The sequence below is a fragment of the Bacillus rossius genome, chromosome 16, assembly GCF_032445375.1.
Source record: "Bacillus rossius redtenbacheri isolate Brsri chromosome 16, Brsri_v3, whole genome shotgun sequence".
Taxonomy (NCBI): Eukaryota; Metazoa; Arthropoda; class Insecta; order Phasmatodea; family Bacillidae; genus Bacillus; species Bacillus rossius.
This window is the reverse complement of record NC_086343.1, coordinates 27361678-27375523: the sequence shown is the minus strand read 5'-3', so window position 1 is coordinate 27375523 and position 13846 is coordinate 27361678. Positions and strand designations below refer to the sequence as shown.

Sequence of the window (13846 nt, the reverse complement as noted above, 5' to 3'; positions counted from 1 at the left end):
ACTGCGGGTTGCCGGACGTACGATCGCAGGCAGACGTTCATCGCAACCCTCGCAAACATAATCTACTGGATGGAGAATAGAGTGGTGGCAACACTCCCGCCTCTGACCCCGATGATCAGGGTTAGATTCACGGCAGGTTCCTTCTCGTAATTCCTCAAGCAGGTGAACGGCAAAAATTTCTGCAGCCAGTGAAATTATCTCTCCGTGTCTTACCCCCCGACATTCCTGCTTCAACATCCGAGCTCTGGTGACTATATCCATGCTATCTTCGCCCGCGTGGAGAACAAGACAACCCCGGCATGTGCATCACTAAATAGGGTACGGATCTCGTGAGAGGACAGATACTAACTAGCATTCAGGTACTGGAGGCATCCTCCATCGTCAAGTGTCTCCGATGAGGAGGTCCTGTATGGAGTGAAGTGCTGACCTTAAGCTAACCAGACCTCCGGCAAGCATCACTCTATTGTACTAGCCCTGACACCAATATAAGCCCGCTGCACCGTACTAGGTTCTCCCTAGTCCCAGCGCAATCCAAAAGCTTAAAAAGATGCAGTGTTATTCTTGTCCGGAAGGAGATACGAGGATGACAGCAACCCGTCCTCAGTATCCCCGGTATGGAGGTGCACTTCCCCCGCGCTGTGATCATTCATTCAGAGGCTCATGCAATATTCCAGATGCATGGAAGACGGGATGCGAGAGGTTGCCGCGCGCGTCTAACTATTCATGACCCGGGGCTTTGCGTCACGGTACGGAAACACCCCCCGTGGCAGAAACGCGCGCACAGAAAACCTTCCTTCCAAACCCTGCATGCAGGTTTCGGTAAGGTCCACGCGAGCAGCTTGCGATATCAAAACTTGCTCGCAGTTTAAGGTTGATCCACACGCAATGTTTTGGACAACGATTAACCTGCGCGGTCCCAAGATGTCTGGAAGCAAGACGTGGCGTGTGGACAAAAATCCCGCATCCATGTGAAATTACGAAAACTCACAGACGAAAGACCCGACCAAAATGGCTAAAAACTTCATAACTGCGCAGTTAAGTCGATACGTCATCGTACAAAATAAGTTGTGTGTGTCACTTTCTCAGTCTTACATTCCGTTCCATACAGGACGGCCCAGTTAAACCAAAATCTTATTGTATTGTTTTAAATCTAGCAAATATGGCTGACCGTCAGAGCTTTCGTGTTTTTGATATTGTTTATTTAACTACATAAACATTTTCATTTACTTGTAGAGAGTTGAAAGTAAGTGAAGTGCCATTCGATGAGTGGGGTCGCTGATCTTCGTGAATGAGCATGTACCGACGTCATAGCAATCGCGACATCTTTAGACTCGCCTAGCAATTAACCAAGTAATCGTACAAGGGAAAATTGGCTCCTCTTCAGCAAACAAGTGCCTGCCATCACCTTAATATGTTGTTTCCTTTTTTTTTTTTCGGCCATTGAGATTTACCTAAACAGGTTGCAAAAATTGATCGGAGAAACAATTTCTCCGTGACTTCTCTGAAGAATCTCGTGGACGCTATTAGTTTTGTCTGTAATTTAAACTGCGCAGGTAGACCCTTGCTTAAAACATTGCGTGTGAACCGGCCTGAATAGGAGTTAGGTTTCACACTTGTTTATAATGGCAGGAAGGGTGTCATTTTCTGTCCTAGTCACGGACAGTGAGGGCAAGAGGAGATTAAGTAAAATGATTGCTACTGAACCCCCACTTTTTAGAGCATGACATTCACAGTAATTTGAGTTATGTTGATTCCCATATTTAATACCTAAACCACAAACCTACCAACTGTAGAAACAAAATTTAGCATGAGATTAAAATATTTTCACATAATTAAAAGAAAATGAAGATATGCCACTGGCTCTATTCCAAAAAAAAAAAATACAAATATTTCGCTATAAGATATAATATCGGAATGGATAAATATATAACTCCTTGCCTTTGGTGTTACCGAAACTATATTTGTAGCACGAACAGAACAACCCATAGCACTAGAGTTATGTTTTCCCCCAGAATGCCTTGATCTACTGCCAACCTGTGTTAACCAGGAAATGCTCGTATTGAATCATACGCTGTTGCGAACAATGGCAATTACTATGATGGCGCTGCCAAGTTGTCTTCGGCACGGGTAGCCGGGGGGGGGGGGGGGGAGTACCGTGTATTCACCTTCAGGCTGCCGCAGTTCCCTTTGACGGAAACGAGGGCGGTAGAGCACATGCGCAGAAAGTACTTCAGCTGCGCCCACTCAGCCATGGCAAAGTTCTTTTTCTCTCTCTTCTCTCCTCTATCTCTCTCTCGCCAGAGAGATGTGTTGCTCGTCAGCTGACGGCATCAAGACTCGAGATACTGCCAGCGCGACATCCACTCAGTTCCCCCGCATCGCACGGCTCCAGATGAGGGCATATCGATCCGACGTCTGATGAAGTTGGGGGGAGTACCTAGTAGTAGGTCGGGTTGGGGGGGGGGGGAGAAGGCAGAACTCTTAAGCATGCAATTAAAGGAACACGTTCTCGTCGTAAACCTCAAAACCCAAACCCTCTCCAGCTAGGCGTCCCGATCGAAGCCTGCCGATCCATGTTTTTGACAGCCACGAGAATGCAGAATGATCCGAAATTTTGGACGAGAGAAAAAATAATCACTAAATGTGAGCCCAACAATAATTCTACAGAATGGTAACTTGGATGTAAACATTTGACCGAGTGGGAGTGACCATTGTTTCCGACAACAACAGAGTGCAACTCATGAAGGAAGGGTATGAGTTATAAGGGGGGGGGGGAGGATTAGGTAGGAAAAAGGTTGGCATCGTATTGGGATGGATTCTGTATGTTCGTAGTTATCGATAAGAAATTTCTTTGGCAAGGAAGTCGAATGTGTACTCAAATACCACTCCATTATTGTTCTGTTAAATAATATTCTATCGATTTATCCCTTTCACACGGATCTGCAATTTACAGATTTGGTCGGTCGCTGGGTGCTCTTGCAGTCTCGAGGATTTAACTGGAAACTCACCCAACGTAGAAGAGACAAGTGCAGAACATCCTGACTCTAGTATGGTAGTGATTAACGTGTATAACGAACGGATTGCTAAGTACTAGTATGGCACTAGTTGTCAGAAGTTGCTCTCCACTCGCTGAACGAACCCCCCCACCTTCGTCCTTGGCTCTCAATGCTCTCTCCATCCGCTCCTGCACCGACGTCTGGTTGTCTGCCCCCTCCACTAGAGTCTCGCATGAGCTGCAAGTCCGCGATTCCTCAGACGACAGCAACCAACTGCTGAATGATCAAACACGCAGAGAACAGAGACTGTCCGGGGAGCGTCCAACTCTAAGCTGACGATGCAAAGTCCACAAACACACACACACACACAAACACATACACGCAATTTCGAAAGACTACCTTATAATTAATCTAGTATTAATTTCCCCTACACTTATCTCATCCCTAAAGTATGTACCTACGTATTTTAGCCCAAATATCAATTGGTTTTTTTTTTGTTCGATGCTTGATTAAAGTCCAGTGGAATGTAAACGTCAGTCCAGCTTAAGAAATGCCACTGCACCGAAAAGGCACTAATTGATGAACTGGAAAATTTCTTTAGCCTCCTTAGCTCCATCAATAAGACAAATGTGTGAAAGACCATTTGTATCCACCACTGCCAGACTGATCAAAGTTCATCAACCGGTAAATAGTTGAAAATGTAATTTCTGATAAGATTGTAGTTTAACCACACCAAAATACATTAAAATTAATATATTCTATCGTTATCGTAATGGAAAGCCTAACTTCAATGCAATTATAGCAAATTACATTATTATCCCTTTATAAACAATTTAATGAAGCTATTATGTTTATTAACAATAATGAAAATAATTTCAACTATGATTATAGTATGGAAATTTTCAATATCGGATACTGTAATGGAGCAGTCTAAATATAATAAAAAAAATTAAGGAGAAAAAGTGCATCACTGGTAGAGCGCCTAATTAATAGATACATTATTTTAGAATTGGATTATCTCCCCGATAACAGTTTACTAAACCTGCCGACAGCGTGAAAATGCGAGAACCTTAATACAATCAGTTCAGAAGTTTTTTTTGGATCTTTGTTCCTCCAGTATTTTGGGTAGTAACAGTTATCACATATATAACCTGGAACAATTCGGCGCACATCTGTATAAAAAAAAAAGGAACTAAGGAAGTCCGATCTTAAGACGTGGAAGTGTTAGAGAAGGTAGGGTTTAAGTGAAGAGAGCGGGAGTTTATACGAAGCTTCTGCCGTCTTCGAATGGCTGAGAGGGGAATTCCCATCTTCATTAACATTTTGAGTGGAAAGCGGTTCTTCTGTACAGCAGTGAAGAGACTCTGCACAAGAGAGTGTGGAAGGCCTGATTGGTGGGTGGGGTGGGAGAGACAGCAAGAGGCAAGTTTCAAGTTTTAATCACCCCCAGCACGCGCGAGATAGCGCGGAATTTTAATGACTAATTTTCGATAACGCGAAACTTCCAGGGTGGGGGGTGTGGAGGGGTGAGGGAGGGAATGAAGGGGTTGGATCCCCTGGGAGCAGGCAGCTTCCCGAGAACACAAGGGTGCCAGCAGCGAGCAGACGGAATAATCCTGAAGGAATCACAAGGCGGGACTCCCAAGGGTGTCCGAGCCACTGATCTCTACAGGAACTGAAGCTCTCCCGAAAAGGGACAGGGATTGAAGGGATCTCTGGGTGTCAGGATCAGGATCCAAAAACAGATTCATCCCTCCGATGATGTCTGGGATCACAGCACGCTTTTGGCCTTTGTACGCAAAATTTTCAATCAACCCGTTGGTCCACACTTGGTACTGAACAATCAGGCGGGATTCTTTCCGGACAAAACCTTCAGCACCGGAGTCCAACGAACGAACGGTGACCGCTCCGCTAAGCACACACATCTCTCTCTCTCTCTCTCTCTCTCTCTCTCTCTCTCTGACCAGGCAGGGCGTCGCACGTCTAGCCTTCATTTACTTGGGAAGAGAAAAAAACACACCATTGTAATTAATAATTGTTAGCAGGCTTTCACGGTCCTTTGTCTGAAGTTAAACTTGGCTTCTGGGTTGCAGGCCGCGTCCTCGGCGAATAATTCACCGACGTTTCGGTCGACATTGCAGTCGCCATCAGTAGGTTAACTGCTCCCTGATGATGGCGATTGCAATGTCGAGCGAAACGTCGGTGAGAAGCCAAGATACACCATTGTAATTACCACGACAGTCGTGAATGTGCTGGCATCTTTTTTGAAAGAAAAAAGAACGAAGGGAACATCCAAAATAAATAAATTCCACGCATGTCTACCAGAACTCTGAACAGCAACGTAAGACGTGAAAATTGAAAATCGACAGTTTCCTACCTGAGGCAGGGTCGGCATGGATGGAACACTCGGGATCAGGCCGGCTCAGAGACAGACCTGTAGTTCCGGCCAGCCTGAGGAATGTATGATATGAGACAGGGTGTGGATCAGCGAGGGAATGAATTACTGCAGGAAACGGGAGCATCTCGAAAAAACCCACAGACAACGGTGTGCTGCTTCTTTTCTGTCACAACTACTATGTGCAATCAACAGCAAAAGCATTGTTAATATGGGGCAGACAGGTAGAAATATGTGTTCTATAAAGAAAAAATGTTACACGTTGCCTTACACACAATGTATCCAGGTAAACCGAATACTTAATAAATGATAGGCCGAAAAACAAGAAAAAAGTAAACAATTTTATATGCAATTGGCAATGTAAAATTACACCGAGCTACACACTATATATAGCCATGCTCACACATATAACACACAGTTCTATCGCTATATCTCCCTTTGTTTACTATTGTGATAAGATATTACCGATTATCGAATAAACTTTTTTCAAACAATAACTTTTGAAACAAATTCCTTTAATGACTAGTTAACAAAATATTTTGATACGGTGCAGGTGATAGGTCGGGCACATACAGGGAACAAAAGTTTTTATATGGGTCGTAGTTCAGGTATTTCAAACATAAGGTATTTCACAATTTTAGTTAAAGATGGGTTTGCTGCGGCTAACTTTAAACAAGATGCAAGCAAAAAGACCATTTCAAACAAGACCACTGGGTGCGAGATGTCTTACGTTAAGAAATAATTTACAATTATGATAGTTCGCTTGTAAGTGAGGTTTTATTACTAGAATTAGTTTTACGTAACGTTAACTCAGTACTTTGTTTTCAAATGCGACGTATTATATAATATATTACTATGTTCGTGTACGAGAGGATAGCGTTGGTGCAATTGTACTTTCATAAAAACACTGTCAATAGCTTTTAATTATACTACACACATTAACACGCATAAACTAAAAATGCATCTTTATCGTTGTGATGCTGCTAAATTAAGATAGCACTACCAAATTTCCGTCGATCTTTAACACATGCGTAATCTAGCTTCAAATTGTTATTTTAAAGATTTTTTTTTTTTAAATTGTGCATTCAAAATTTACTTAAATTGATACGCTGGCCTCTGGCTGGAAGACCGTGCAGATATAACGTTTTTACTAAGAACAATCACGCAACCAAAAAGTCAAAAATAGTAATTATGTGTGGAAAATCAGTTTTAATAATACATTAACACAGAAAATGTAAAATTCCATAAAAACGATACCCCACTGTACATTGACAGTGCCAATGGTTTTTGTAGGGGTAAGAGCATTGAGTCTGCGCTGGAAAACATAGGTGCCTAGAGTGAGAAGTGTCCTAGGTACGACTCGTTTTTAGAAAAAATATTATATACAAGGGCAAATGTGATATATGCAAAATACATTGACGATTAAAAGTTAATGGGACCATTTGTAATACACGTTGTAGCTCAACAGCAACGTCAGCCACGTTTTCCAGCTGCGAACATCCGGGTTCGAACCCAGCTAGCCTTGGTGCGAGGAGTGTGTTCTGACCACTACTGTCGCACCTCAAAGCATATGTATCATGAAAAATTCCACATGTAGTGTGAAGCATTAGTATTCTTCTGCACATAATATATGAACCAAACAAAAAAAAATTACTGTACGCTAACAAAAACAAGCAAGCACACAAAAGGAAAAAAAAAGTGACGCATACGGTTGCAACATTGCTATCTGTATTTATAGAAGACGGTTTTAAAATTCTTAAAAATTAATGAAATTTTATTTATAATAAATTTATAACTAAGACATTATGTTAATTTTTATAGAGATTAGACCAATTTAGCGAAGGAACCAAATGTACATTCACAATTTTCATGTATGACTAAACAAAAAATTAGTAATTTGTCAAAACAATAAATTAATATTTATCTACCTTAAGCCACACACGTGGGGATACTAGAAATTAACAGGGCAGCAATGTAGTTGCTTCGGAACCTCCTTAAAACGATACAGAACAAATTTCAAATTGGTCAATACTTTTCCCCCGTCAGGCTGGATTGTGCGAGGGACCAGAATCCATACTAGATGTGCTTGTTCCAGAATAACGGCTTCGCTCCGCGAACGGCTGGCTGGGCCAAGGATACAAATCTCGGGGCCATAAAACAAAGAAGAATTCAACTCGCCGGGGACCCTCGCCTAATCGCGTGTCCCCGAAAAAAAAAAATCACGACGGTCCTAATTCTATTTGACGCCTCAGCCGTGCTCTAGCATCGACTCAATCACCCCCGGCTCTTCGACGTCCGAAGACTAGAGAGGAGGTGGATGGGAGGTAGGGTGTGGGAGGCATTACCAACCCCTTCTTCCGGAGCTATCGGATGACAGAGAGAGGGGGTGATGGAGGGAGACAGCCGACCGCTCAACCCCAGGCCTCATTACGACCCCCCCCCCCCCCCTCAGCCCTCGAGGGTAGCAAATTCCCAATCTCCGTCGTCGCGCGGGCGTCCTTTTATCGGGCAGACGAGATCGCGTCGCCTGCCGCTTCGAGTTAAAAAGGACGACCGGCTACGACGTACGATCCCTTACCCGCGGCTACCGAGGGGCGAATCTAAATGACTACTACGACGTCTTCTTCTCTTCTCTTACCCCTCTCCCATCCAACCTATCCACCCCTGCTTCAAGAGGCGAAGAAGAGCGGAATGAAAAGTCGAGCGTCTGCCCTCCCCGTTCAAACCCAACCACCTCAAAAAAGATGAAATCCTTCCAGGGAACGAAGAGCAAAGCTTCAATTTCTTTCGCGCGGCCCCCGGTCTCATTTCATTTCCCGAAAGATTTCACGGAAGATAACTTGAGATTCGGAAAGCTATTCGTACAGACAGGCAAGACTTTTCAAGATTACCGACAGCTTCGATCCCACTTTGTCTAACGACCGGTCATAAATCATGACACTGTTTCGGTACAGATATATCTGGTCCTTTTAATCGCAATGTCAAGTCTGCCCCTCGCTCAAATAACGTGTGCCGCTTGATTCACAGTGGTTTCCGATTCAAAACTGTGGCATTGAAATTTTTTTTCCATACCTGGAATTATAAATTTATATCTAGGCACTTCGGAAAATAATGTGCGAGCCATGCACAATTTAACTGACATTTTTGTAATTTCAGTTTGGTCAACTGAATGTCAGCATCCAAAATTAGATTTTAGGAAGCTTTTTTTTTGACATCACACGAATATGTCACTAATTATGTTCAAAGTGATGAAAAAAAATGAAACATTTAAAAACTGTTACGTCACTATTAAATAACTAATTTATGCGTAAAAACTTATCACTAATACTTGATATCCTAAAGAAAATTATTATAGTGTGCGATATTTTCACAGGTTGGATATAAACCATTTTCATGAATTTGGGACTAAAAACAAAAATGACTAACATCTTATTTGGATATGTATTTCAAAATAATTATTTCTGTAAACTTAACGATGATTGGTGACATATTATCGCTCAAGACATGAAGAGTTTACGTCCTAAAAAAATGTTCTAACTAAAATACAACCACACTCGCATGCAAGTTGGCCAGTAAAACCATTAAATGATTCATAATAATATCCGAACATGTTATACGAAACATTTTTAAACACGGTTTCTATAAATCCCTTATGTTTTTTTTTTTTCCTTTTGGTACCTATTGCACGCTTCCTAAACTTGTGTCATTTAGGCTTTTTATAAAAAAAATTTTTGTAAATTTTATTCAATAGAGGATTTGACACAATCGAACAAAATCTCTTACCGGTTTTTTTTAACATTTTAACTTTAAAGATTCAACTTCTATCACAGCAGCAGTGACGAATATTGGTCAGCGGTAATTTTAAAGTATATTCCTCTACCACTGGTTGTGGGAGGCGGTGTATTAGAAATTTTACACAACTAAAAACAAAAAAAAAAAAACAAAAAAAAAAACAAGAGGTTCCTTTTATATTTACTAAAAATTATTTGTGGAATAGAGGCTGACATAATTTTTTGACGTGACAACGTCTAATAAAGCGATGAACGCCGGCTGCACGCACGAAAAAGTGTCCCGTAACGCACATTGTCCCGTTACGTTATGTCCCGTTACGCTCAATGTACGCTTGCACCGCATCTCTCTCTCTTCCACTCGATTTGACATTTTCGAGGCACATTAAACTTGAAACACTCCCATTCGTTTCCTACTTTTCCTATCATCGTCCTATCCTTAACAGAATAACACAGATTGGAAGAAGTTAAATAGCAAACATGCATAAAAGTTATAGTTAAAATAATCTCTTCGTTAAAGTAATAAACATATTTGAATTAATGAGTGCAAATAAAAGAAAATTTATCAATTAAATTGTAGATTTAATTTCACTACTTCATTGTACCCATACAAAATAGTGATAATTCAATAAAAATGATTCAATTTTATTCATAAAAGTATGCCATCATTTCATCAATGTTTTGTTATGACGTTGTCACGTTAAACTACCGTCCGTAATCCGACTTTACAGACAGCCAATTTTTTTTTCTATGTCCGATATCTTTAGACGTAACAAATTACGACTGCAGGCACCGTGCTCCACGGGATAAGCGTGTACAGGATCATGCCATCAGGATCGAAGGATAAGACTTAGGATGCGCGATACGGAACTTTCAATCGAAGTAACAATCCACGAAATGTGATAAGTCTGCATCTGCCATGAGGCTTTGAATATATATACTGTATAGAAGTCGCGAGTGGATAGGATTTACTCTACGTTTTTCAGAAGCGTATGATGAGCAGCTTGGGAACTTCACCGCTGCAGTGCGCTGCCGTAACGCCCTGTATCGTCTTCGTTGTTATTTACACGTTAGAGCGCAGCACTGTCACCCGCTGTCATTCCCCGCACCCCCCATCCATCATTCACTGCAGCTCAAGGTCGTTCAACGGGAGGGGGAAGGGGTGTTTGAAGAGTTCGACACTTGTCCGCTAGGGACCACCACAAGTCGATGCCCTAGAGATGGTGGCGATTGCGGCGGTGAATTAACCAACTACCTCAAAACCGTATTAGAAATTTTAACCTGGGCTGGCGACTTCTATACAGTATATATATTCAAAGCATGAGGACAGGCAGGTGGATCTCCGGGAAAGAAAAAAGAGGGGGGGGGGGGGGAGAGAGAGCCGGCGCTAGCTTCAAGTGCGCAGTGCACACTCGAGCACGCCAGGGGGACGAGAGCGCACTACGGCGTATAAACGTGGGGGGCGATGGCATTCTGAAACAGAAAGAGGTCGCCGGTGGCACGCTGACGGCACGAAGCGAGTCGTCGAGGAAGGAGGATGAGAGGGGATAAAAAGGGGACTGGCGGAGGTTTGAAAGCACAGGAAAACAAAATGCAAATATCCACGCGAGCGGCTTCCGGCGACTGCCACTTTGCGACGCGGGGAAGCCAGGGAAAAGGATTGGTACTTCCTCTCCCCCCTCCCCCCTCCCCCACGAGGTTTCAACGGACACAAAGAGAGAGAAACACACACACACACACACACACACACAAACGCTCACACGGAAGAACGAAGGATTGCCGGAGGACAGAACCGAAACAGGACAGAAGGAAAAAAACGCAAGAGTTTTTTTTTTTCGTCTGTCGTATTCTGCATCCGGTTAAGAGGGGGAAAAAAGGAGGTGGTGGGGGAAATAGAATTCCAGGCTTCCGTGTTTTTTTTTTTTCCTCCATTCCCATCCCGCGACAAGAGACGAAGAGACTGGGCGGTCACTGGCGACACGCGCGAAGATTCGTTGTTTGCGGACAAAAGAGAAAAAAAAAAAGGGGCGGGGGAAGAAAAAAATAGGGCACTTCAAGTGCGCCGCCGTCTCTTTACAGTCAGGCCGGGATAACGGCACATTCCTCCACAGCCTGTCTTGTTTTACCCGCCACGTTGACTTGTTGAACTTACAGTTTATGCTCTAAGCACCACGATTTCATCGGATGCTTCACCATCTAGATCAGAGTTTAAACATTGTGTTAATTTCGGTTTGACAAATAAAAAAAGTCACATACCAACAACTTTATTTTCTGTAAATTTTATCAATGTTTTAATAGTTATTCTGTTATTCGGTCCAGCCGTTCTTGAGTTTAAATGGTGTTACTAACCCGACTGTTTTATATATTGTATATATATATATATATATATTATCTACATGCCAAATTCACATTACTAAAGGCCCTATCACACTGCCAGATTTTTTCTCCAAATAAATTTGACAGAGTTGGAGGGTTAGTATGGGATGAAAATTGCTTCCAATTTTCTCCATGAAATAAATTTGACAGATAACTTCAAAAAATGTTTTAGTTCATGTCACACTATCAACATTTATGGTTTGACTCATCCTAGGAGTATCACGATGCACTTAAACAAGTCTTACCACATATCTGGGACTAAGACAACCCAGACAGCATGTGATCTGGCCGAAGTGCATCCAACCTCTACTACCTCTCCAAGCTAGTGAGCCCCTTGGTACAGCTGGGATCAGGAAGCCTTTTCACAGACGAGAAAGCCAAACGCCCAATCATCCATCTTAGGTTTTTTTTTTCCATTGTAAATACATATGGCGGTGTTGATGAAAGTAAAGACCATAAAAAAGGCAACGGTGTTCATTTGTAATTGTTTTTAGAGGAAAATACCTAATTGAAGAAACGTACTTCGTGGATTTGTATATTTTTCATACCGTATAAAATCTAGGAAGTCTTTGTCTTCCACAAATATTCTCGGGACGCCCCATATTCCGTGAATGTTTATTTTGGACAACTCATGATAACTAACGGCCAATTAGGTTAGGTTAGCTACATTATAAATACTTTAAAACATTGTGGACGGTTGATTTGGTTAGGATAGCTACATACTGTGAAATCATGTAAACTGTTTCCTAGCCCTGGATAGCTACATATTAAAAAGTTATTTGCTAACCAAACATAAAATGATTTTACAGTATTTTATTGTATGTAGCTATACTTACCTAATATAACCAACCATCCACAATGTTTTAAAGTATTTATAATGTAGCTAACCTATCCTAATCGACCGCAAAATTTAATGCCACACCGGTTTATACAATGAGATAGAACGGGAAAAAAAGCGTGCATGAACTTCGGGTGTGGCTCTCTCGTCTGTGAAAAGGCTTCCGGCTGTGGTCCACGGCACATGGACCAAGTTTCGGGGGGGAGGCAAGGCCTAAGAGATCTGACGAAATTGCCCCGCCAACACCGAGGAATCTTCCCTCCGACGTGTCTCGAAACCTCGCCAATATCAACTCATTCCCCTCCTCTCCCCACCAAGGGGCAAAAGTTAGCCAACCATAGCGACTCAAAAGGAGGGGAGAGAGAATCACACGATTTCGATGCGGTCTTATGGAGAACGGGGGAAAAAAAAAAAAAATTAATAACCTCGCTGTCAATGGGTCGGACGCACGATATTTCGCACGTTCGTGCATCTTCGGATTTTTGTCTTTGCCGGGTTTGAAAGTATTTAACTGGTATTTAAGGTAAGGTCTGTTACATTAATAAAATTCTCGCGAGAATTTGCCACCTGTCCATACCTATAAAGAAAAGTAGGTTCTCTTGTTTAAGTTATAGTTTCTAAAATGAAAAGTTGGTAAGATGGGATAAGACGCATTTAAAATATTCCGAAATCATGAGAACGTAAAAATTCTCGCATTAATTAAATACATATATATTAAATTCCGACCACGAAATTGACAAGCGAGCGGCGAAATTCTGATACGTTCCCGCGACTGATTGGGGGTGGAGTGGAGGTCTGAATTTTAGAGCTTCCCGTATCATCCATGGAGCGATCAGAGAGTCAGTCTCACGGGAGGGGAAGGAGAGTTGGGGTGGGGGTAGGGAGGGCAGATACTTCCCTCCCACGCATCTTTGCCCCCGGGCGAAGGATGTGGGCGGGGGGTCACCCCTAAAGGATCGATATGGCAGCGAACACTAGGTTCATTACCCACACAAGGGGTGACGTCCCCGCCCCTGGCTCTCCTGTCTATAGTTCAGGAGGCGCTCAGGACAGAGGAGACTAGTCTCCGGCGAGGGCCTGCCTTCAGGACGGAGGAGACTAGTCTCCGGCGAGGGCCTGCCTTCAGGACAGAGGAGACTAGTCTCCGGCGAGGGCCTGCCTTCAGGACAGAGGAGACTAGTCTCCGGCGAGGGCCTGCCTTCAGGACAGAGGAGACTAGTCTCCGGCGAGGGCCTGCCTTCAGGACGGAGGAGACTAGTCTCCGGCGAGGGCCTGCCTTCAGGACGGAGGAGACTAGTCTCCGGCGAGGGCCTGCCTTCAGGACGGAGGAGACTAGTCTCCGGCGAGGGCCTGCCTTCAGGACGGAGGAGACTAGTCTCCGGCGAGGGCCTGCCTTCAGGACGGAGGAGACTAGTCTCCGGCGAGGGCCTGCCTTCAGGACGGAGGAGACTAG

General features: G+C 43.2%; 1 protein-coding gene across 3 annotated transcripts in view; it reads right to left on the bottom strand.

Moving 5' to 3' along the window:
- LOC134540050 (very low-density lipoprotein receptor) overlaps positions 1-13846 on the bottom strand; it is a 494291-nt gene that overhangs the window by 176080 nt on the left and 304365 nt on the right. The window lies entirely within an intron of this gene.